The sequence below is a fragment of the Rhamphochromis sp. 'chilingali' genome (assembly GCF_963969265.1).
Source record: "Rhamphochromis sp. 'chilingali' genome assembly, chromosome: 11".
In the NCBI taxonomy this organism is placed as follows: domain Eukaryota; kingdom Metazoa; phylum Chordata; class Actinopteri; order Cichliformes; family Cichlidae; genus Rhamphochromis; species Rhamphochromis sp. 'chilingali'.
In genome coordinates this window covers 7,404,270-7,429,271 of record NC_137938.1, presented here as the reverse complement: position 1 = coordinate 7,429,271, position 25,002 = coordinate 7,404,270, and the positions used below count along the sequence as shown (strand labels likewise).

At 41.7% G+C, this 25,002-nt stretch overlaps 1 protein-coding gene across 5 annotated transcripts in view; it reads right to left on the bottom strand.

Moving 5' to 3' along the window:
* The window catches only part of ncalda (neurocalcin delta a), a 69,576-nt gene that overhangs the window by 28,270 nt on the left and 16,304 nt on the right, over positions 1-25,002 (bottom strand). The window contains exon 1 of one of the 5 annotated variants that reach the window (XM_080896380.1): positions 11,303-11,589. The exons of the other annotated variants lie outside the window; for them this stretch is intronic. The gene's annotated coding sequence lies outside the window, so the exon portion shown is untranslated. Of the gene's footprint in view, positions 1-11,302; positions 11,590-25,002 lie in introns of those variants that run through there. 5 annotated transcript variants of the gene reach the window in all.

Below are 25,002 nucleotides of genomic sequence, written 5' to 3'. Positions count from 1 at the left end.
ATAACATTTTATATAAAAGAAAAACGAGAAGCACATTAATTCATAAATGTGATCTAACAAAGGTAAAGGGAAAAAATTAACCATGTTTGCTGTTCATATGTCTTGTAATTGGGATGAAGTAAACATCTGTTGAGTAATTTAACATAAAATTGTTTGATAGTGTTAATTTGGAAAGCCAAAACTCTAGCGGGTCCACCAGACCCATGAACACTGGCTGAGTAACAAAAATACGAACACCACACAAGGGTTAATACAAGAACCCAATGAAAGGTCCTGAGATCCTAGCTATTTCATTCTACCGTATGCCTATTTCAGTTATTAGCGCATACATTTATATGTATAGGTAACTATAATTTGTGATTAATAATAAAGTATAATGTTAGTGATGGTGATTATAAAGCGTTACCAAGAAAACTTCACGGTGCTGTGTACTACCACATGACAGCACTGTGGAATAAACCTTTAAATGTTCTCCTTCAGACGAGTCAGGACAGCTAATGGCACAAGTTCATAGTGACATTCCAGAGAAAGCAGCAGAGGATGACAAAATAGCACTCTAAGAATAGCAGTCGCACTGAAATCATTCCAGAGTTGGACTAGAACACAAACTTGACGTAGAAATCACCCAAATTTCCAAGATTTATGGTATCACGGCTTTTGACTTTCATGGACTGATTCCCAGAAGTTGCATGTGGTCGGTTTACATTGTCATAACTGGTGCAGACATCAGTTCCCAGATCCACATGGATCTGGGAAAAATCTGAACTAGATGTCAACCTCTTATTCCACGCAAAAGGAAGAGAACAGATTAAGCAGCTTGACATTTTTCCATCACTATAATGTCAACTTTTGCCTGTGTTATTCTTTTCTTTCCAAGTGAATTTTCCGTACGAATGACGGCTGATAACAAGAAAGAAAAGCACCTGCTCAGCAGCGATAGAGTGACATGGCTGTAAACTGTGCTGAACTGAAACTGATAAAAGCTGTTTGCAGAGTAATTATAGGAGCAGCTGGGGAATGCACGTCTGTTACAGGACTGAGGGTGCGGCCTGTAACACTGTATGCATTAATGAGAGAAAGAGTGGGAAGAGAGAGAATGTGACGTGGGCAAAGCCTGAGTCTGGAGATGGTTCTGACTGAAGAATGCCCCTGGGGATGCAACAAAGCTGGCTCTGCTTCCTGTGGTGTAAGAAAATATAGAAACAGGATATAACATCACGGAAAATAACAAACAGCAGGGAAGTTACATCACAGTGTGAAGGTCAGGGGTCAGGATTAACCCGGGGAACCGGGCTGTGTTGAAGAGAGATTTTGGGGCATTAAGATTTCTGGATATTCAGACTGTCAGTCAGCTTGAATAAGTCTGTGTTGTTCCAAGTAAACTGACATTTTCTAACTGTTTGATATTAACATAATTTGCTTTAGTTTTAATGGAGCTTAATCCTGTACATTTCAATCTGTTGCCAAGTTAAGAAAGATATTTTAGGTTTGTGGCAGCAGTAATAACGACGGCCCTTTGTTTGACAGAAGAGAAACAACCGCAGGAGCTAGCTAACCAACAAAAGCCAATATATTTATTATTAAAAGTAAAGCACCTGACGTGGTCTGCAAGAACAAAAAGAATATCTTGCACAGTATCTGAGGCTCTTATTTTGAAACAGTGAACATTTGATTCCAAGACTGGAAATAAAGCCTGAAATTTATACTTATTTATGCAACAGGTTGTTTAATTTAAACATGTGCAGATTGAAGGATTTAGATATTGTTAATCATCTTTACATCAGCCTCCTGGTTTAAAGTATTTCTTTCTTATCTTTCTGTGTTTCTTTCTTTTCCACATGTCGCTTAGATGAGTTCACCTGTGCAGTAGGCCAGACTGGGTTTTGTAAATGTCAAGTTTACTGCAACATTTTTTCCCCTTTTGCTATGACTGGTATGTGGCTTTGTAAATACTCTCCCTCCCGCACTGATGTGAACATTCTGCGGACAGCCTTCTTTGCAGAATGATGTCTGCCAGCCTAGACGTCCACTATCTTTATTTGCTGTTTGGAAAAATGACATAATAACACTGATATATACTGATCTCACAGACACAGACATAACCACAGACAGACACACACATGCACACGGAAATCTCTCTTTGCCCTTCAGCGGGAGATAAAAGCTGAGTAACCATCAAACGCACAAGGTTACCACCTGTGATGATGAGGCAGAACAAAGGAGACACGCATTATTGTGCGTGAGTGGAAAACAGCCACTGCAAACTGCATTAAGAGGTCAGTGTATCGTAAAACGTTAACCACAACTGTGCTCAGTGTCGTCTGTTACTGGCAGTAAAAAGGCGCTACAACGTAAACGCAGACGCAGCTAAGTGATGTTGAATCGTTTCAAAATCTATGTTTATGTTTTTTTCTCCAAAAAATAAAAAATGTAAAATGTCGTCACAAAGACAGAGCTGGGAGACACTGGGCCTCAGTCGCAAATATGTGAAACTGAATCAGCCAGAAAAGGCAGAGCTTTCTAAAGTGTTTCCTCTGGAGTGGTTAAAAAAAGCTGCAATACTCGAGAGTTTTTAATGAATGTGTTTAAAAAAAACAACACAAAAAAACCACTTACAGATTACAAATGTGATCACAATCGCAGTGTCAGACTGCCTGGACTTTTAAGAAAGTGAAAGTGTAGTAATCTCTGTTTTTTAATGTTTATAATATCCCAAAGTCCAATTTGAAGCTTTGACAAGTAAATACAAATAACATTTCAAATGCACATTAATACATGTTATGTTTTAGATTTACAGAAAAAAAAACTACCCAAAGATTTTTAAGAACAAGTTAATATCGACTGAAGAAGGACCAAAGATGCAAGAGGAAATTACTGTGTAGATAACTGATCACACATTATGAAGGAAAGTCATGAACAGGATTTGTCATGTGGAAAAAGACACTCATAATCTATGGTAGACTAATCTGTGTGGATTTACAGCAGTTCTGTAACAGCTCACCTTCAATAAACGGCTTGAGATCAGATTTTCCAACCCGATATTTAAATTCAGCATTTTTTTAGTGACAATTTGATGATAGCACTCATCTGCTTATGCCTCACATACCCTAGTAAGGCATGCATCCTGCCTGCCAAAGGTCTCTGCGAGCACTGAGGAATTCCAAGTAGCTATGGATGTGAGATTCATCACGTAGTTGCCACCCAGTTATTTGGATCATTCCTGATGGGATATAATTTACTGTCTATACTGTGAATTATTAAGTGCATCTGGTGTGAAATTTAGAAAAACAGAAAAAAAACTTTAAAACTAAAAAAATCTTATTAAGGACATCTCATCGCAATATGTAACATTTTGTTTGCTGTTGTTCTTGTATAAAATATTTGTTTCATGATTATTTCTGACTACAAATGAGAGGAAAACATATATTACTCTTTTTGAACGTTACTTTTGTGACCAGGACAATAACATTACACAAAAGCAAAGTTTGAAAAAAGATAATGCTGATGGTCTGATCAGACCGACAACAGTAAAAAATAAGAGCCACTTATTTATACCACATTCATTTCTTTCAAGCTCTCAATTTTTAAGCAACACATTTGACTTGGGGCAGCACGGTGGCACGGTGGTTAGCACTGTTGCCGCACAGCAAGAAGGTCCTGAGTTAAATTCCACCATCAGGCCGGGGTCTTTCTGTGTGGAGTCTGCATGTTCTCCCCGTGTTTGCGTGGGTTCTCTCCGGGTACTCCGGCTTCCTCCCACCGTCCAAAGACATGCAACTTGTGGGGATAGGTTAATTGGATAATCCAAATTGCCACTAGGTGTGAATATGCGAGTGAATGTGAGTGTGAATGGTTGTCTGTCCCTGTGTGTTGGCCCTGCGACAGACTGGCGACCTGTCCAGGGTGTACCCTGCCTCTCGCCCAATGACAGCTGGGATAGGCTCCAGCGCCCCCCGCGACCCTGAAAAGGACAAGCGGAAGCGAATAGATGGATGGATGGATGGACGTTTGACTTGCTTTTGTAGCACTTTGTGTTATTTTCAATCCTCACCGTGTGTGCTTCTAAGCTCCTCATCTGAGTCAGGCCATCGGTCTCTACTCAAATATTCTGAGCTCGTTTTCTAACGGCATCATCGTCTGCATCTTGCTAACATGAAACGCTATGTTGCATCACATGGATGATTTTCTCTTTTGTTTAAAGACAGTCAACATTAAAGGTTTCTTTGTAGTAGAGCAAAATAAATAAATAAAACAACAACCCAACAAAATTATAGATTTTTATTTCAGACGGCCATCATTATTATCCTAAGTGAGTAAGCAACCACAATTATGTAGCGTCTGGCCAGTGTTGTTCTGCTGGCAAAAGTTTACTTTCTTAATACTTCACTGTATGAGAGCTGAAACTCAAGGACAACAAATACATTCGTGGAAGGAATGCCAAGACTGCTAACCACACATTCAAGAAATATGGAAATATTTAACTTGCAAAGCCCCCATGGGGAACGCAGCAAATAAGACGACTAAAGATAGAAAAGTAAAGTTTCTTGTGCTTTCACATTGTTTTACACCCTGAAGATAATTTACAAAGTGTAAGCAGAAAGTAGGAGTGTGCAGTGTAGTGAAATGAACTCAGATAAACATTCTCAAGCACACACAGAAAACTTCTCAGTAAACCTAAGACAAGTATTCTCCAGCGAGGAACTCCCATCTTTTGTGTCCCGCGTCTAGCATGACAGTGTGCGCGTGTGAATTCCATTCCGCGGCTAAAAATAGAACATCTGTTTCCCATAGTTCCTCCCCACCAACACACGGGAGCCTATAGACCACGGCCATCCTTCAAAAATGATCTGTGAGCGTAACCTTCTGTGGGACCTTTTAGCTGCAGGCGATCCTTCAGAGCCCTCTGCTCTCCTCTGGGGCTGGATTTCAGCTCAGTGACCTATGACCTCTTCATAAAGAAGCCCTTTGGAGAATGACAAAGAGCCTGACCGACCAGCTGTCCCTCTAAACCTCCATAATCACTTGTCTGTCAGCAAGCGCTCACTCAACATGTATATCACAGACATGAATGCATTCAAAAGGGAATGGGAGCTTAAAGTATCTGCACAAGCTGCTCTGGAGCACACTTTGTTTTTGGGATCAATTTATCACCGTTGCCATTCTCTTTTGTCCAACACATATAAACTGTCGCTCAAATAAAGCCTAAAAATAAATGTTAACACATTATAAGCAAAGTGTTTTTGCTTTTTCAATTAAAAAATTGAAAATCCAAATTGAAGACTGTCACTCCAGAGCAACTCTCGAAGCCACGGTGAAGTAATTCCGTCCATTAATAGACCTGTGGTCAAATATACTAACGTGTTGCACTAAAAAGTACTGTCGCTATTTACAGAGAGCGCAATCACAGACTGTAAGTGGTGGGAAATCTGAGATTTTTGCGACTTAACCTGTTTCATATGTTTTTCTGGGAGTTCCTTTTTCACAGGACAAAATATAAACAGAAGAATATTTAGATCACGCGCACAAATTGATTTAGAATGAACTGTGAGTGCACCAGTGAGTGTTCAGAAAACAGGGCAGCCTTTGCAAATCACCCATAAAACTAACCACACCTACGAGCGCCATTATGGGATTCCACTAACGCGCTATTTTAGTCCGTTTAGGAAATCTGTCGTAAATGTCATAATTCTGACAGTCTTTGAAAATACCCAGGTCCCAGTGCTAGAAGCCTCTATTCTCAGACAGCCAGGCATGTAATAATGTATCCCATCTGGTCAATTATTAAAGTTGTTCATCTTCCCTCAAGTGTGGCTGGAGTTCCTGCCTTGTGAATTCTTTCATCCTCTCCATGCACCTTGGAAGCAGGTGAAGTTGTGCCAGAAAATTTTTGCTGCGATTTTCCATCTGATCACAAAAGTCATACATAATCCAGTGTAACAGCACATTATTGCAGGGTCTTCACCTTATAATATAAAGCGCTTTGAGGAGACTCGGTTTGTGATTCAGTGCTACATAAATAAAACTGAATTGAATTGAATTAATAATGACATGAAAGGAAACGTGCTCTTGACAAGTAAAGACTAAATTCGACCTGTCTTTGCAACGACACTAACCAGAGTTTCCAGACAGACGTGCACCTTCTAAGTGCATGTACCAGCGGCAGCATAGACAGTGTTTGTTGGCAGTGACGGTGTAACAGTGCAGGTTAAAGAAAGCAATGTGCATCGATTGTGATGACAACAAAACACGGCTGTACGTAATGAATGTGCGACGCATCCATCTAGCTTGATGGCGCATTAACAGTCAATGAGCAGGAACGCTTCACCCAGAGCGAACTTCAAACTCAAACCACAACGCCTCGGCAGAGGAGTGTAATTGCCTCTTAAGTGGCCCGGTACTTTTTGTTTTGACCTTTGCGTTGAGTGCACGTAAAGTAGTGAAAAATGTCACAGCTGCCTAAGTGCAGTAATCAAAGCCACTGACATTTCCACACTCAAGTCAAACGTGTTTCTCGGCACCAGCTCCATCAGTAACACTGGGACACTACACACACACACACACACACACACACACACACACACACACACACACACACACACACACACACACACACACACACACAGAAACAAATAAATTCTGTCTGACTAAAAGTGCAACAGTGAATATCTATATTGTTATGCATATCTTTTAGATGTTAGCACTGATGCGAGTAGCACTCTTGCATGTTTATATGAGTGGGCCCATACTTTCAAAGTGTTTCCACCTCAAATTAAAGCCACGTGCTACACAAAAGCAGAAATTATAGCATAACACTTTGTTTTTACGCCATTAAACAAACCATCAGCGGCGCTGCGTGTTTGCATGAGCAGCCCTTTATTGATTTTGTGGCATGTTCTCCTGTTTGCACGCGACAACCAGGCAGTTTTGCTAACTTTCCAATGAACCCGGCATAGCGTGTCTTTACAGCACTACGTTCTACTTTTATTCTTGGGCTATAACAATTTTTCATGATAAAGTGATCAAAATAAATCCTTTTTTATCCCTAATTATCTTACTCTGAGCAATCCTCAGCATTTTAACTCTTGTCCCTTTAAGCCTACCATTATTCAAACCAGAAGGTTAAGCTAACGTTCTTCTCACGGGCTGTCCTCTGGCTTCACCTCGGCAATCTGAATATGCTACTCATAGGCACCATCTCCTCCACCTGCAGGTGCAGAGGTTCAAAACTCCAACCAAAAACCATCCTGTCTCATACTGATTGACAGTTTTAAAAAGAAAATCAGGTCCAGAACATCTGCAGGAACAAAGATACAGCAGGACATGTTTTGGTAAATGTTACACTTTTTGCCTGAATATGGTGGATAAAGTCTTTCAAATAACAACTGTATGTATATGCTTTGCTATCGTTGCATGACACAAAGGCACTGAAAGGCCGGATGATGTGAAGAACCTGTGCTGTCAGGAAATACCAAAGGTTACATATCTCCCTGTGTCATCACTCACAGCTGCTTTTATATGTACAAATTCAGCTTGCAGCACTTGCAGCTTTGCTATAAGCAACATGTGACAAGACATTTAATCTCACATACAGCTTATATTGTTATATTCTGACTCCTCAGCACACTCTTTTATAAATTAAACAACCTTTGCTTTTAGCTTTAGCCTAGCTGAAAATTCGGTTTCATCAGTGCTCTGCTGACTAAAAAGTCCTCTGAGAATTGGCGTGAACAAATAAACATGATGCTGTTTAGCTACTGATGGGCTCAAAAAAAAAAGAAAAAAGAAAATGTAGCCACTGTTGTTTTGAGTTTTTTCTCTAGTAAAGCAAGGAAAAGTGCTGATAACTTTCTTACATAACTAAGAGTTTAGAGCAGTCTAAAGCCTGAGCTTTTGCCTCACAGGGATTACGTGTACACACACTGACCTCATTATTTGACATTTTTACCATGGGTCATCCCATGTCAGCTCACCAAATGCTTCCAGCCTGCCTGTCTCTGATTTCCCGGAAGAAATTACAGGGTGATGATACAATTTTGAAGTTTCCACTGTTATTTTCCTCATAAAAATCTTTTTGTGATGAAGATGGGGTCATGTTGAAAGCATCAATTTTTGTGCTTCCATAGTTAAGGCTATACTGGATTAATGGTTCATACATAAGTTAGCCTAGTGCATGAGACACACATTATAGAATAGACTTTCTGTCACAATTATTAGACTACACATTCTGAGGCTGCAGAAGATATGATATCATTTATGATATAATATCATAAATTTTGGATATGTTGCTATCAGACACCAAATCTTCCTATAAAAGTCAAATAGAAATTGTTAGATGATGATGTCATTCTACTGGAACATTATAATAGACTCAAATATGCTAGTGCAGATTGTGCTATCTAACTTTCAAGCAAAATCAAGCGTTGAGAAATTTTATATTAAACTTTTATATACATTTTTTTTTTTACATTCTTTTATATTGAAATGATCAGGCTGAAAATGTTTCTGAAAATGTAAGTAATTGATATGTTTGATGAACATCTGTTGTGTTGGGACCTTGAGAGGCACAGAAACAACATTCAAGCTCCAGATAGGAAGGGCCCAGCCAGACGGTGGATTCAAATCCAAGACTTTTAATACCTTTTTATACCATCTAAGAATATTTTTTATATTCAAACCTAAAGTGAGCACTGAATTAGTATTTGAAGTCTTGAAGACTTCTAGGTTGAACAAAGTAAGAGCAATCCAGACCGGAAAAACATCCAACTGCCTTCCTAAGTGTCTGTCTGTTCTCTTATCTCTGTATATTTCTCACTTAAATTACTTTTTTCTCTTTCTCCCTGCCTTTGGCCATAAATCAACAGTTACATAAACTGCCTTCAAGTTAGTTTCCACCAGTGCTAGATGAGACTCCCTTAAGTACAAAACAGGATGTTATAGAAGCCTGGCTCGTACAGTTCAGCTGAGCATGTGCGTAGCAGAATTAAACTTCTCCAGGTTTTTCGGCGGATGTGGGCATAAACACATCGCTCAAACGTCTCTGTGTGAGTGTGGGCTCGGTTGCTAGAACACGAGACGGGAGAAGGGTCGACTTTTTCCATGATATAACCGTATTAAATCAGCTGAGACCGAACATATAAATACACGCGAGCTTGGAGAGGCTACATTTGCGCTCACCTGGGTCCAGCAATAACGTTCTCATTCATGTGCACTGAACAGAAACAGAGCCAGTGATGTGCACACAACCAACTGCCAAACTCTGCTCCTGTCACACACCTGAAACCACACACACGCTTGCATACACACTGTGTACGCTTGCAAACTCGCACTTTTACACAGGTGATGCAGCTGATGTTTGCACAGAGCTCTGAAGCTGCAGAGCAGATGAAGCACATCAGCAGCCTAAGAAATAAACAGCTTCAACTAATGATTATGATTATGCAATTCTCTAATATTGCACTGTTTGCTAAGGCATTGTTAGATTTAAAGCCAAAAAAGTGCATTTAGTATGCCTGGGTTCCTTAAAGTAGATCAGTATTTATCATTGGATGACATATTTTATGTATGATGGTAGAAAAAGAGCATTCCTGCCTCAGTTTTGGGGGCATTTGGCCCTTTTTGATTTAGAAACAGACAGAAAGCTGTTTTACAGTTTAGCTATCAGATGCAGTTAATCACTGTTTTCACGCAGCCACTCACACGGAACAATGAATAAAACTGCGATCTGGGCGTGAATTTGATTTTTCAGCTGTATACTGCTACCTTTCTCTGTATTTTAATATGTGTCTCCTCTCTGCAAACATGCTTTCATACTGCCAACATTCCCAGCCTGTTGAACAGATATGAAGACAGATATAATTTCTTTCTGTCCCTTGACTCATGCGGCCCATTTTGCAACAAGGTGAGACCCTCAGGCTTTCAGGACATTTGGGACTGCTTAACATGGAAGCTGCACTTAAAGTAGAGCAACGTATGCCTTCAACTGTAGCTTGCACAAATTATTACGTGGCAAAATTCATTCAATTTCAATGTTTTTGAGGTCAGTCTAGGAATAATCAGCTGATAATCCATCTGAAAGGGGGCATAAAAAGGAGTGACTTATGTCTGTACTGTTTATTTGCCTAAACCATCTTATCTAATAACATTCACAGATAACAAAATCTTTTTAAATGGACCATTTATGGTATTCTACAAAGACCACACTTTGAATGCAGTACACACACACACACACAATTAGGCGAGTGCTAATTTGTGCCCTAATATTCTGTACAGAGGCGGACATTTCATTAGATGACACTTTAGATACAGTGACAGAAACCGGTTACATGCTTTTGGCCGATCTCCACTTCATTCATTTGGGAGGAGGGAGGCACTGCTGAGGAAAGGATGAGAGGAAGAGATAAAGTCTCGCAGTTTAAGAGAAGCAGCGAGAGAGACAGAGGGAGGGAGGAGGACTGACGAGTGGATCCAAACCACTTGTTATCCGCATTTCCCCTTCTTTCCACCCTATTTGGGCTAAATACTAGCTGGCATGCTTTTGTGAGAGGCATGCAGGGAGGTGGGGGGGTGTCTGGTGGTGAAAAGGGGAGCTTGTCAAGCTTGCCAAGAAAAGTCAGCAAAAAAAGAAGAAAGAAATAAACTCCTCTAGACAAAAAAAGCTCTTCTATCTTTCCATTATTGATTTGTTTTAAAAAAAAACAACAACAACCATTTTTGTAGTGCATTTCTCTGAGGCTTTCCCATCCCCTCTGAGGGGGGCAGGTGGCAGCTGCTCTGCCCCCCACCACTTCCCTGCCTCTGACTCTCTGGCAGACAGAGTACGAAGCTCCAGCCCACACTACTGCCTGTAACATTAGTAAAGCTTTGAAGAAAAAGCCATGTGGAGCTCCACACACGGCCCCATGTAATGTTCACACTCTCCTTCCTTCTCTCTTCTATCTGTGCACTCACTTCCTGCAAGGGCTTCGAAAACAGATCCGCCTGTGTTTGCTGCAAAAGAAAGCAACTAGTCTTCAAGAGCCGACCCTGAGCGGGGATCTCCCTCGAAACCCTCCGACATCACCCGGCATTTCTGCACTTAATACATTCCGAAGTTTAGATTGAAAGGTGACAAAAAAAGCACTCTTGACACACACACACAGTGTCATTTGCCACTTCCCTTTTGCACAGGTACGTGTTTTAAGTACACGAAACGAAAGCCATCCTTGATCCAGCTTTAACTTCACTGCACACTGTTCCAGAAGCAACCGCTGGCTGATAAAGCACACAATACACACACACAAAAGAGAAAACACAGGAAGCTTACCTCACTTTGTAGCAATGTACAAGCTGTTCAGCAGTCCATCACCCAGCACTTTCTCTCTAGACTAACTTTGTGGCACTAGCAGCAGCAGCAGCAGCAGGAGGAGGAGGAGGAGGAGGAGGAGAAGCAACAGGCGAGAATAAAAGAAAGCACCAGAGAAAACAAATATGAAGCAAGAACGAGAGAGAGGGGAGGGGGGGAGAACAGTCGAGAGGGGGTAGGAGGAGAAGAGTGCCTGAGAGAGTGAAGCAGAGCTGACGGTGACTGACTCCCAGACTCTCCTAGTCTGAGAAGGTTTATTCAAAGCCCACAAACTAATTGCTTCTCAGACTGCTTGCCTGCCTCCCAGGCCTGACGTCAGCAGTCACATGACCTTGCTGTGGTGTGGAGGGGAAATGAAAAGGGGAGGGCAGACAGCGAGTCACAGAGGGAGAAATAAAGAGACAGAGAAAAAGACACAGGGAGAGAGAGTGCGAGACGGAGAAGCCGGTGTTGCCTTGGTAACAGGAATTCTGCACCACAATGATTTCAATAGGTCATCTGACACACAAATGCACGCACGCACACACACACAGATTCTTAGTGTTAAAACACAGACTCACGATGAGCAGTTGGAGCGAAGGAAGAGGTAAGAGAGAAAAGGAGAAGTGGAATAAAAAAGTTTCTGTTTCTCCAAATCTTATTCAAAAATGTGTTACAAAAAAAAATCACCACTTCACCCGCCCGTACAGTGCCTGTCTGTAAAGCTCAAGTTCGAAACCTTCCATATATGTTGCGTTGGCTTCCAGAGGTAACTGTTCACTTCTGTTGTTTATGCTGAAACGTCTAACAATACTCAATTTCTGCAGGACCCCAGTGATCTATTCAAGACGTGACTACTAAAATAAGTGTGTGGAAGTGAATAAATTATTAATATACCCACATAAACTTACCAAGTTTCATTGATTTAGGGAAGAAGAGACAACAACAGCTGAGTTTCAGTTGTGTCTCTGTTTTAATGTCATTATACTGTAAAATTAAGCTGTAGATACAAAAAAAGGAGCAGTATGATTATACCTCCGTGTTTTATTGGAAACACTACATGCACTAGAGTTAATGAGGCACATCAGCCTGATTCTTTCAGGTAGCAGCGTTTGGTTGAAATGTGCCACAAATGTCCTTTTACAGGAAATAACACACTGATACTCAAGTGGTTTTGAGGTGGAGACTTGCAGGAGAAAACTGATGCCACTCACACACGAGGGGTTAATTTTGAATGTTTTAGTCAGCAGCTTGTTAACCAGACATAAGAGCAGGGAAATGGCTCTGTGCAGACATAACAAAATCCATGTGTAAACATGTGTACAGTTCAGTAATTTATGAGTGTGAATATGGAAGACAAAGGCTCTAGGACGGTTCTGGTCTCAGCAAAAAAAACCACAGACTTCATACAGGAGATGGATGTTACTTTGGGTCTGCCAAACTTAGACAAGGTGGAAGTGCCTTAAACCTGCTTTCTTTCTAATGGCCAACAGGAGGTGTATCTTCTGACTCCTGAAACTAGTCCCCCCCATCCAAGGCACACGGCTGTTCAAAACATCTGCTTATAGGAGGCAGCCAATCAGAAGTGTTAAATTAAAGGGATCGCAAAGGGAGCTAAAACAGCTTGTTTCAGAAAATGAATGGTCTGAGGGGGTGAAACAAAGCCGTGTACACGATAAATTTGGATTGTTTTGAATTTACTGTAGTTGACAAATAGAAATTTACAGCTAGAATAGACCTAAATAGGACATTTCTGACATAGTGAAGCAGGCTAACAGATTTCACAGATAACAAATCATTACACGATATAAAGAAAGACAAGAACATCCCATTGATATACTTTGGCATGAACTTAAAGGCTTTCTTTCTAAAAACTGCATTTTGTATTTACTTAAGTTATCTTTGACTAATATTAAAATTGTTTGAGGTGTCAAATGTACAAAACAAAGTTATCATGAACGGGGCAAATACTTTTTGCAGCACTGTAGGTGCAAATATGTTTTTCTTTTTGTACTAGCAATTGTAGCATTAGCATTACATACTCATTTGTTGAAGGGTCATTACACTACCATTTCCAAAATGTTGTTTGCATTGTATTAAGTGTAACTGGGCCAGAGCCCAGTACGAGACAGCGAGACAAAAAAATGGCCAAAGAACCTCCTTGTCCCCCCTCCCTCCCTACACTCATCCAGTCTGTGAGTATGAACAGCTTTGGCATGATAACATCATTTGAATAGCATCTGCTGGCCAGTTGAAAGGAGTGCATTGGGGCCCAGAACAGGGTGGGGATGTGTGGAGGGTGGGGGTGAGGTCAGCCAAGAGAAAAGCACCCTCGGGTTGAACTACTGTGAATAAGGTTATGTATGAATGAGTCAGAGGCACAGAGAAAGAGACTAAAGAAAGAAAAACAGGGTGAAGAGAAGCTACAGAGTGCAAGGAAAAGTCATTCGGAGAGAGAATTTAGAGAGTCTGTCAGGCTGGTAAAGTGACTGAAAGACATATTAGACTAAAGTCTGAGTCCTGGGATTAGTGGGCTGGCTGGTGATGCCTTAAGGTGAATGCAAAGTCTTTCAGAATATGATTTGGCAAAGGAGGTGGGAGAAAATGGTATTTATTATAACCGCTGACGGATGATGATGACTGCTGTGAAGTATTTTTTAACGCAGGAGATAAATAAACATGCTGCAGTAAAATTGTATCATCCAGGATGAAAAATGCATACAGAACCATATAACGGAGTGGCCACTTGAAGCTCGCACTAAAACTAATCAATCCTCAAAAATCTGGATTTCAAATCCAATCAGCATAACACATGGCTTGGGTCTCTATAGCGAAAATAGCCCATCGAAATAACTGGATTATGGGCGTGTGTTATAGGCATCATATGAGTCTGTCCTTTTGTCCGTATTCACAATGTTGTGAAAACTTTTAAAGCATGTTTAAAATAATTACCTAAAAATAATATTGTGCAATTAACAAGAACCTGCGTCCAAGCTCGGGACAATTTGCAGAGATGTGGTGACATAAAACCACATGGATGAGTCTGGGTTTGGCGGTTGCCAGGAGAATGGTACTTAGTTTGACCGCACTGTGACAAGTTTGGTGGCGGGGGATTATGGTGTGGTGTTGTATAGTTGTAGTCGGGCCCCTTAGTTACAGTGAAAGAAACTCTTAATGCTTCTTAATGCATACCAAGACATTTTGAACACATTCATGCGCTTAACTTTGTGCGAATAGTGTGGAGATGGCCCCTTCCTGTTCTAACATGACTACGCACTATTGCACAAAGCAAGCCCCATAAAGACATGGATGAGCAAGTCTGGTGTGGAAGAACTTGACAGGCCCACACAGAGTCCTGACCTCATCCTGGTAGAACACCTTTGGGATGAATAAGGGTAGAGACTCCGAGCCAGGCCTCTTGTCCAACATTGGTGTCTGACCTCATAAATGTGCTTCTGGAAGAATGGTCATATATTCCCATAAGCACACTTGTGGAAAGTCTTTCACGTGTTGTTGAAGCTGTTACAGCTGCAAAGGGTGGGCCGAAATCACGTTAAACCCTATGGATTAAGAATGCCATTGCACTTGAGTTCATATGTGTGTGAGGCACATGAGCCAACACTTTTGGCTATATAGTGCATCTATTGTGCTGTATATAGCGCTGTGGAAACACTTTATGTACATATTTCCAGAAAACAGATGCATTACTGTAGACCACCTGGTGTGGCTGCTTTCGAAGCAGAACTTCTACATGCATGCAACCAGTTTCTGGGTATTTGTGTTTGTGCGTGTGGTGTGTATGTTGTGTGTGGATAACAGGCACTAGAGAGAATTCCTTCCTCCTGAAGACTCAGGAAGCAACAGCCTGGGCGGAAGAGAAAACAACAACTCTTTCCAAGGCAAACCCTTCAGAAGTTCTTCCTCTGGAAACGGAAACAGTCCCTGAACACTGTGTCAGTGTTTCAAACACATTTCTAAATAACTCCATTACTGTTTAACTTGAGTTTCTAAAATCAGCTGAAGGCATTAAAATAAACTAAGGTTAGAAACAATGAAAGTTCCTGAATTGGCAAATCAATCAAAACAAGCAGTGCATGAATGCATTCTTATGAGTGGGTTGAAGTTTTGGTGATATTAATATCAGCAGCTGGGCTGGAGGTATTACATAACAACAGCTTATAAAATGGATAATCAGCAGGTCAGCTGAGGAAGGCCCATGATTGTCAACAAGGTTTTGAGTTGTACTGGGGCATTAGTGTTTGATTACGCACTATATTACAGGTCTATTTCTGTGCTACCAATAACAGAGAGAACATTGATTATTGCAGAAAAATCTGTCAGTGCACTTGGTGTCCTGAACATTTGATGTGGTGTGAAATCATTTTAAAACAAAGTTTATAACAAAGGACAACAAAACAGTAAATTTTATTCTGACTGTGGTACTATTTCTGCACTAACCTTTACAGTGAGATATTGCGATTAAAGCTTGGGATGCACGCAATGTGAGTAGTAGCGATCCAATAGCATAAAGACAGAGACCTATGGCTGCAAAATGGCCCATTTTATAATTAAAATATACCAGTAATATTAATAAAAGCATTAGAGAGCCGGTTCCGGTTCCGGGACACTCTGCAATCTAGCTGGCAGTTAAGAACATTATCTACTAACCATATATAACAATGGGCTGGCATTGAGGACAGGGTGTAAACCCTGTCAAACAGAACTTGGAGCAGAAAAAAAATGAAAAGATTTTGCTTGATAAGAATTACTTTCACATATCCTGATATGAACTTTGCCCTTGTTTAAAATTAACATTCAATATTATGATCTCACATTTGTACGACATGAAATAAGGAAAATATTATTGTTTTCTTTTAGGATTTCTTGTGAAATTCTAGCATAGGGGTAAATAAATGCTGATTTCGCATGAACTGTTGCTCCATCCTTATCAAGAACTGCTTGGAACAGCATGAAGCATTTCTGTCACTGCATGTCAGATACTGTTAATTGGTATTACAGATAATGTGGCATTGCACAATTGCAAGTCTTGCATTTCTGTGCAAGTTCCAACTGCAACACACACGTATGGGAATCAGCAGAAACCTGGCTGGCAGAGAGGGAAGTGAAATCATCTCCCACACACCATATGGTTATGAATGTAACAATGCACTGTCCTAAGAGGAGACAGAAGACATCCACATGCCCACCACCAACCATATAAATGTGCAGTCATGCAGAAAATCCCATTGGGAAAAATAACCTGTAAAAAAATGAAAAGAAACCCGCAAGGAGGTCACTTGACTGCAAATCCTCCTTCACCCTATAGCAGTTGGAGTCAGGGAGTCTGGCATATAAAGTATATACACAAAGCTGTTCTTATAGCTTTCCATTATTGCCATACGTTCAATTCACAAATCTCACTACACTCAGTAGAACCACTAATCAAAAGCAAATCTCTTCCTTGTGTGTTATGCAACTGCAACACAAGGGGAGGGCAGACTGATGCGCCTCGCTGAACAGGCTAATCCAACATATCACACTGTTTGCCAAAGCACATGACGACAGCATCTCAGAGGTCTGTGTAGTGCAACAAAACACATATGGTAATGCATATTAATTTAATATAAAACATCAGTTGAAGGAGAAAATGATTTGTGCACAAAGTTAAAAAGAACTTGAAAGAGATAAAAACATAAATACATGTCTTTGAGATTGATTAGCTGCAACATTGAAATGATTCATCGCATTAAGGCTGTTATTTCTTTTGCAGACGTTGTTTATATGATGACAGGTATCGGACTGGGAGCAGACCCTACATGTGGACACTGACAGTCAGACAGTAGAACACAGTGAACAAGTGAGTACATACAGATGATAACACACAGGAAAAAGGCAAACTGGGAATAGAGCAGTGTCACTAGGCAACAAATGAAAGTAGTCATAGCCATGCTAGCTGCTGTGTGAGCCTGCATTTGGGCACAATTCAGCTAAACTGTAACATTAACATTACTATGAGGAGCTGGGTGTTAAGAACAACATGTCACCCTTTCATTTGTAATTTCCACGAATGAGACATTGGGAGCAATAGACGTTTCAACAAATTGTTGTCAGAGTGGCTATAAATGTATCAGGAAATGTAGACAGAAAAATGTTACAATTAATAGGTCTAATTTTGCTCATTTCAGATGTCACTAAGTAATAAACTACTACAAATACACAAACATATTAACTAATTTAGGCTAATCAAGTAAATAAATGGGTGGTATCACATGGAAATACTGTATCAGTAATCACAGCCAGAATAAGGTTATAATTCTCTTTTCTTTCCATTCTGTAGAAACTATGAAAATATGGCAACCAACCAAATGAGAACTGAAACGTTCATCAGCTTAAACTGCATGTCAATCAATATGATTTTATCATCTTTGGTCAGTAGCAGATTTGGCACAGTTCCCTGTGGTCTGCATGGAAGACATCGACTTGTCTGCAAACACTAGCCAATAGGGGTGCAACGATACACAAAATTCACGGTTCGGTTCGGTTCGATACTTTGGTGTCACGGTTCGATATTTTTTCGATACAAAAAAAAATATTCATGTCTTTTTAATTTGTCATTTATTAAATTTTCACGGCACATTCCGCAACACATCTCTGTGCGTTCATCATTTGTTTGAAGCCAGCTCACCTCCTGCAACTACTTTTCCGAGAATACGTGCTTCTTTTGTGGTTCGGACTCCTTCTGACATTTCTTTGGAGTTCTAAACAAATGTCTGTCCTCCTCCTGAAAATCTTATGTACGCAAACACGCGTTGCAACTTCATATCTTGTGCGCGTCTTTTATTTTGACAGCGAATGCGCACCTGCGGACCACTTATGTGCAGCCCTGGTTATATAGCTCATCATATTGCAGCCACAGAAATTCTTTTGTCCATGAAACCATAAAGCTGCACTTTCTTTTTGCCTTATAGTCTGATTTGTCATAACTTTTCCGTTTTGTGGTAAGCTTTTCTTTGGCTGTCACTTCTTCACCCTGACCTGTCTTATTTGGCTCAGCAGAACTAAAATATATATCCTGCTGCTTTTACACACGCACTCACATAAGCTCAGTGATTCTCTGCACGATCAACCTCTCACATGTTTAAGCTTGCTGCGGGAGATTTCACTTGTCATGTTTGCATAGTAAGCTAACGATTGATAAGACGATGTCAGAGGAATTGGTGTGCAAATTATCATCACTCACCAATCAGTAGTGAAAGCAAAAAACAAGCGCAAATTCAAACGGGATTTCAATATGTCACATATTGACAGTGGCTCACCGATGCCAATGACATAATTACCCAGCTACATTTCCGAAAGAATGCAAAAGCATTGACATATATTTTTCCTTCCTATGATAGGCCGACAGGCAGGGCAGAGATAGATTTTGGTAGCCCGACTGGAAAAATCGCTAGCACCGGGACGTCGGGCTAGCGATTTTGTGAGCCCTGTATCTGATTGAGGAATCACTCATCTTTGGAAAAGAGAGTTTATTACAGAGAAATGTCTCTTTCCAAAATAAAAGCTATACTATACGCTTCTTCTGGGCTATATTCTCAGCAGCATATTAAACGTATCAGGTCCCCATAAGGAGAATCATGTGCTAACGGCTGTCTAAATGACTCGGGTAAAGTTAGTAGCATGCTTGTTGTTTTTGTCGGCTTCCACTTGTCTTTGCACTAGGATGATGTCCGCGTAAATGTGCAGTCGTATTCGTTGTGTTCCCACTAGTGCTGTCAGCGTAAATCTCGTTGAAATGACGTTAACGCCACAACATGGCAAATCTCCGTTAATGAGCTACCGCGGATCGCCCCGTGCGTGGGGCTGGATGGCCAACACGTTAATGAGCTAACTGCGCTAACACACTAGCTCCCACCCATGTAATTGAGCATTGCGTGGCACATCCAACATACTGTTTTACTTTAGTCCATGACTCGCTTACCTTCAGGGTCATACGTCACATGAAAACCAAAATAGTTCCAAACGCCAGATCTGAATGAGGGTGCGGGAGGTTCAATTTGCCACGAGCTTAGCTTCTGTCTCACTAGCTTGCCCTGCGCTCAGTGAATCTGCGTTCGACTACTCCGCCTAGGCTGCACTGTCGAGCGCAGATCCACTGAGCGCTCAACACAGACAGCATCATCAGAAGGAAAGTTGATAAAATAAATTAAAAATTTATTTTGTATTGTTCGATACATATGCATACTGAACCGAAAGCACTGTATCGAACGGTTCAATATCGATACAAGTATCGTTGCACCCCTACTAGCCAACCATTTGCTAAGCAGTTGCGAAACTGTTTGATGGAAACTAGAAACTGAGACAGCTGGGCTTCAAACTAAAAGTTGTGCAATACCACTGAAACCAACATCTTTTAACATCTGCAACTTTTACTTTGAAGGTGAACTGTCTCCGTTTCTGGTTTACACTGCAATTTCTCAAGTTTCCACTTGGTTAGCAATCTGCAAGCAACCATAGCAATTCACCCAGTTATAGCCAGCAACTATTCGCAAACTGGTCCGAGAATACGTATCTGTAACAAACCCACAGCAGACCCGGGTGCACGTTCATGCTTTCAAGCATCTCTTTATTAGAACTCAAGGTTGCCATTCACGACACACATAGAGCTGCAGCTCTGCCGATGCCAGCTCAACATAACAAACAACCAACAACAACAAACACAGGACCCAGTACAATATTTAAGTTGGCGCGGCATGATTGCCGTGCAGGTGTGTCCGCCTTCAGCATGCCGCCCTCAGACTCAGCCGACTGTCGCACGCCTCGCCCTCCGGCCGAGCGGGCTCCCCTGGCACGGGGACCTCGGGCTCCTCCTCCTCTACTGCTCCTGGTTGGAGCAACCCCTCACCCGGTACCTCCTCTGCTGCCACTCCCGGCTGGAGCAGCTCCTCCACCCCGTCAGGCGTGGACCCTCACGTGCCTCCCTGACCACCGGCAGGTGCGGATCCTCGCGCATCTCCTTCACAAGGAGGCATGAACCCCCGCGCAGCTCCTCCTCTTTCTCCTCCTCTTCACCCAGCAGGCACGGACCCTCACGCTCCGCCTCCTCCTCCAGCGATGGCTTGGCAGGTTCCCACCGTGCTCTCTGCGCGCTGACCTCCGGCTCTGGCTGAGCAGGTGGGTGAGCTGTTGGTGAACCCAGTGGTTGGTCCGTGGCCCTCCTACGGGTAGCAGGAACAGGCGCAGGCACAAGCCGGGTACAAGCCGCTCCCACCCGAGGAGTGGGGATGGGTGCGGTGGGAGGCTGCTCAACATAACAAACAACCAATAACAACAAACACAGGACCCAGTACAATATTTAAATCAGTGGGGCATGATTGTGGATGCCGTGCAGGAAGTCATGCCCCGCCACAGTATCTTTCCCTAGTGACTGGAGGTTGCCAATCAGCTTCCTGCCCCAAGTGACTAAAGCCTAACTAGAGCACTTGTGGCTCCTAGAGTTTCCAGAAGTTGAATGGGAGGCAGACCCTTCAGCTATGGGGCTCCCCTGCAGTGGAACTAGCTCTTGTGTTCACACGACAGACTCTAATTTGACCTGAAGCAGAAAAATGACTGTACTTCTCTCCTCATATTCATTAATCATATTAATTGTGTATGAGTCAAATGTGTCTATATTTCCTCACAGTCCAGAGAGATGAGAAGATTGTTACTTACAGAATGGATTTATTTAATTCTATTTATAGCTAAAGAGGTGGGCTGTGAAGAAATGGGAAATTTTCAGTGAAAGAAAGGTTTGTTATACAATCGGCAAAGTGTCTCAAGAGTTACTCAATAGCATTACAACCCACTCTTTCCTAAATGATTCAGAAGGCTGAAGACAAGACTGATGACCAGTCTGTCCCATCCCATTGTTTTTTATGGCAGATGGCAGGCTGGATGCAGAGAAAGGATTAAGCAGAGCCCACTGTCTCAGTCTCTCTCTTATCAGAACACAGCAGGTTGGGAGCCAGAAGCAAGAAAAAGCAACATCACCACCTCCCCTATGAGTCACTCACTGGTCCCCTGCTCACTATTACTTAGAGCCAGCACGAACACAATGAATACATATGTAAAGACCCAGCATACAAACACTCCCACAACTGCAACAGTCTTACAGAAATAGAGCCGCTGGGTTCACATACTGATGACTGCCTGCTGGGGAGAAGGGAACAGATAGATGCAGCTCTCCAATCAAATGTCAGACTTGATCAAATTCAAGAAGGAAGCTCAAAGCAGCAGAAGATATTTTGGCATTTTGATTTCTATTCACCCAGAACTTCCAGTGAGTCACGCAGAATTTTTTTCCCCAACTTTGGACAAACACAAAAAGGTTGATGAAAAAGAGCTAACACTGTAAACAGACTGATTGCACTGCAGCGTGCACAGAGTGTTATCCACTTTCCCATTTAATTCTCACATGTGCGTATCTAAACTTTCAATTTAGATACACAAAAAGAGTTCCTGCCCAAAACAGCTAACTGTGATTGCTTCCATTGATAAAATATTATCTGTAAACTGAAATCAAAATTCAGTGACACCCCACCTCCCCTTTTAGATTTTAGATTAGCAGAAGCGGAAGAGGTTCCACTGACTCCAAGTGACCTCAAGCATGAGTGGGGGAGGCGCAGTTGCTGGCTGTCCTTGTTTTTTGCAGTAGACCTCTTATATGGACAAGCTGCAGCTGTCTGTAACTGTGAGAGACATGTCTGTGTGTGTGTGTGTGTGTGTGTGTGTGTGGGGGGGGGGGGGGGGGGGGTGGCTAACAACTAAGACTGAACATGTGTGGATCAAAGACCAAAGGATGCTCGGTCCATTTATCTCTTTTAACACACACACATGCACATATTTGTCCGTGTCTTATGAGTAACTGTAACGGCCCTTGTTCAGAGGGAGATCTGGGGGCCTGGGAACTGTGTCGAAATCACACTGGGCTTCCTCTGGCTCATCTTGGAGTCATGGGAATCAACACTGACTAAAAACAACAGGGCTCATGCATGCCGCAGAGTGACAACTCCACATTTCACCAATTCAGACTGGACACAGCAAACCATCTTCACAAGGAAACGGAAAGAGAAATCTCTTCTTTATAATGATGTAGCTCATTTCAACAAGTGTTAGTACTGGAACATTTATATATTTTGTGGGTATCTGTGTCAATGTTCCCAGAAAGAAAAAAACCCCACACACACTAGGTTACTTCTACTCCCAACTGAGAATACCTGCTGCAGTTTCACATTAAAAGCTTTCAATATGGTCAAACACAAGATGACTTGTGTACCAAAGTACTCACAGAAAATACTATGTGGTAATCATAGCCTGTATAAAAGACAGACATGTCTTAAACCTGAATTCTTTGAAGTGGTGAGCAGATGGGCGACTCCCTTGAGTGTAGAAAAACTTGCTGTATTCCTCATTTTCAAAATCAGGTCCACCCCTCGCTTGTCACAACAGGTTTAAAAACACCTAAATCGTGATGATGAAAATGCCGGTGGCTATGTCTCTAAATTATGTACAGTCTATGGTATTTTCACTTAGCTTTTTCAGTTACACTGCTTTCACTATGGCCTTTTGACCCAAGTCAACAGGGCTTGATAAAAAATGATCAGGGTTACACCTAGAATTATGTTCCTGGCCTGTGACCCGTAGAATCAAAACGATCAGATCTTATTTTAAAAGACTGAAAGCGCCGCAAACTGCCACTACTATCAGCACTACTTTGAAAACTGAACAATAGATTGCTCAGTAATTATGAAAACTTTTGTTTTTTTTTAAAAACAGAAACCTCACTGAAGCATTTAGTTTAATAAAGCTTAATCGGCTTAGTGTGCCACGGTGTTCTTTGCCTGTTATAAAAATCTATATTTGTAGGGTTGAAATGCAGAGAAAAGGTTGGTACAAACACGAGTGAGCAATGTATTCCTCCTGATTACCCCACAGGTTCACAGTGTACCCTGGTTTGCTTTATCACTCTTTCATGTTGGAGGTGTGATAATATTAATGTGGAAAGAAACCAGTGGCTACTGTTTTGTTTTTTTGTGCTAACCTTTACCCTGTACGCTTCTTCTGAGCGTACAGGGTAACGTCTTGATTTTAGAGCACAGGCTTGGTCAGATCTGCAAAAAAACAGGGTGCAGCCACAACAACCTGGTGCTGAATGCCCAGAAGACAGTGGAGATTATTGTGGACTTCAGGAAGCACACAGCCCCACTCCCCCCCATCATCCTGACTGACACCCCCATCACCTCTGTGGACTCATTCCGCTTCCTGGGTACCACCATCACCCAGGACCTGAAGTGGGAGCCCACCATCACCTCCGTCATCAAGAAAGCCCAGCAGAGGATGTACTTCCTGAGGCAGCTGAAGAAATTCAACCTGCCAACACGGACGATGATGCAGTTCTACACTGCAATCATCGAGTCCATCCTCACCTCCTCCATCACCGTGTGGTACGCTGGAGCCACTATCAGGGACAAACAGAGACTGCAGGATCTGTACATCTCCAGGACATTGCGGCGTGCAGCTCGGATCTCAGCTGACCCTTCTCACCCTGGACACAGTCTGTTTGACCTGCTCCCCTCAGGCAGGAGGCTCCGGTCCATTCGCACCAGAACCTCTCGCCATAAGAACAGTTTCTTCCCCTCTGCTGTTGGACACATGAACAATAACCATATGACTGTTCCCACCACTAACACATGACCCTACGCTGTGTCACTGCATCATTCCATGTTTTGGCACTGATCACCACCTGCACCCATGTATATATCTTTCTACGTAGCACTCTTAATTCTTATTCTCATGTATATATCTCATGTATAGCTCATGCACATATCTTTCTACGTAGCACTTTTAATTCTTATCCCTACTTTTATTTTTTCATGTCTATTTAAGTGCTATTTATGACACTATGTTTGCACTGAAGCACCGCAGCAATTTCCTAATGTTGTAAACCTGCTCAACATTTGGCAATAAACCCCTTTCTGATTCTGATTCTGAAAATAGTTAAACAAAACTAAGAGTCATCAGAAGCCTATTAGCCCACCACGACACCCATTCATTAATATGATTTATTATCTGTACACCAACACTATCGTACAATATTCTTGTGAAAATAAGGTTTTCATGTGAGTGCACATAGCTAGGTGAAAACCAAGTGCATCCCATGATTCAGCAGCTTGTAGCTTCAATAACTCAAAGTAATCTTTAGTAGGACTCTGTCAGTCTCACACTGTTGTGAAGAAATTCAGGCCCACTTTTCTTGCTTTAGTTGAGGTTTGCAGGCGCTTGTTTATGCACAGAGCTCCCGTTTTCTGGGGGGGGAAATCTAATATAACTACTGTACATTTCAGAAGGAAATAGTCAAATTAACTTGGAATTATTGGAATTAAGCTTGGTCACTAGGTCTGATATATTTAGAAGAAAAAAACTGGAAGAATACCAAAGCTGAAATCTTATTTTTGAACAGCAAATCCTTCTAAATCTAAAAGTAAGGACAGGCCCAGCTGTGTGCTGATTACTTGAAAGCTGATCAACAATCTATCTGTCTAAACTGTCATTAAGCCTCCAGATTATTAAAAGAAAAATGAGAAAAGAATAGAAATTATCCTTTTTTTAAGACGTCAAAGACTGTCTGAGTACAACGTGCAATGAGG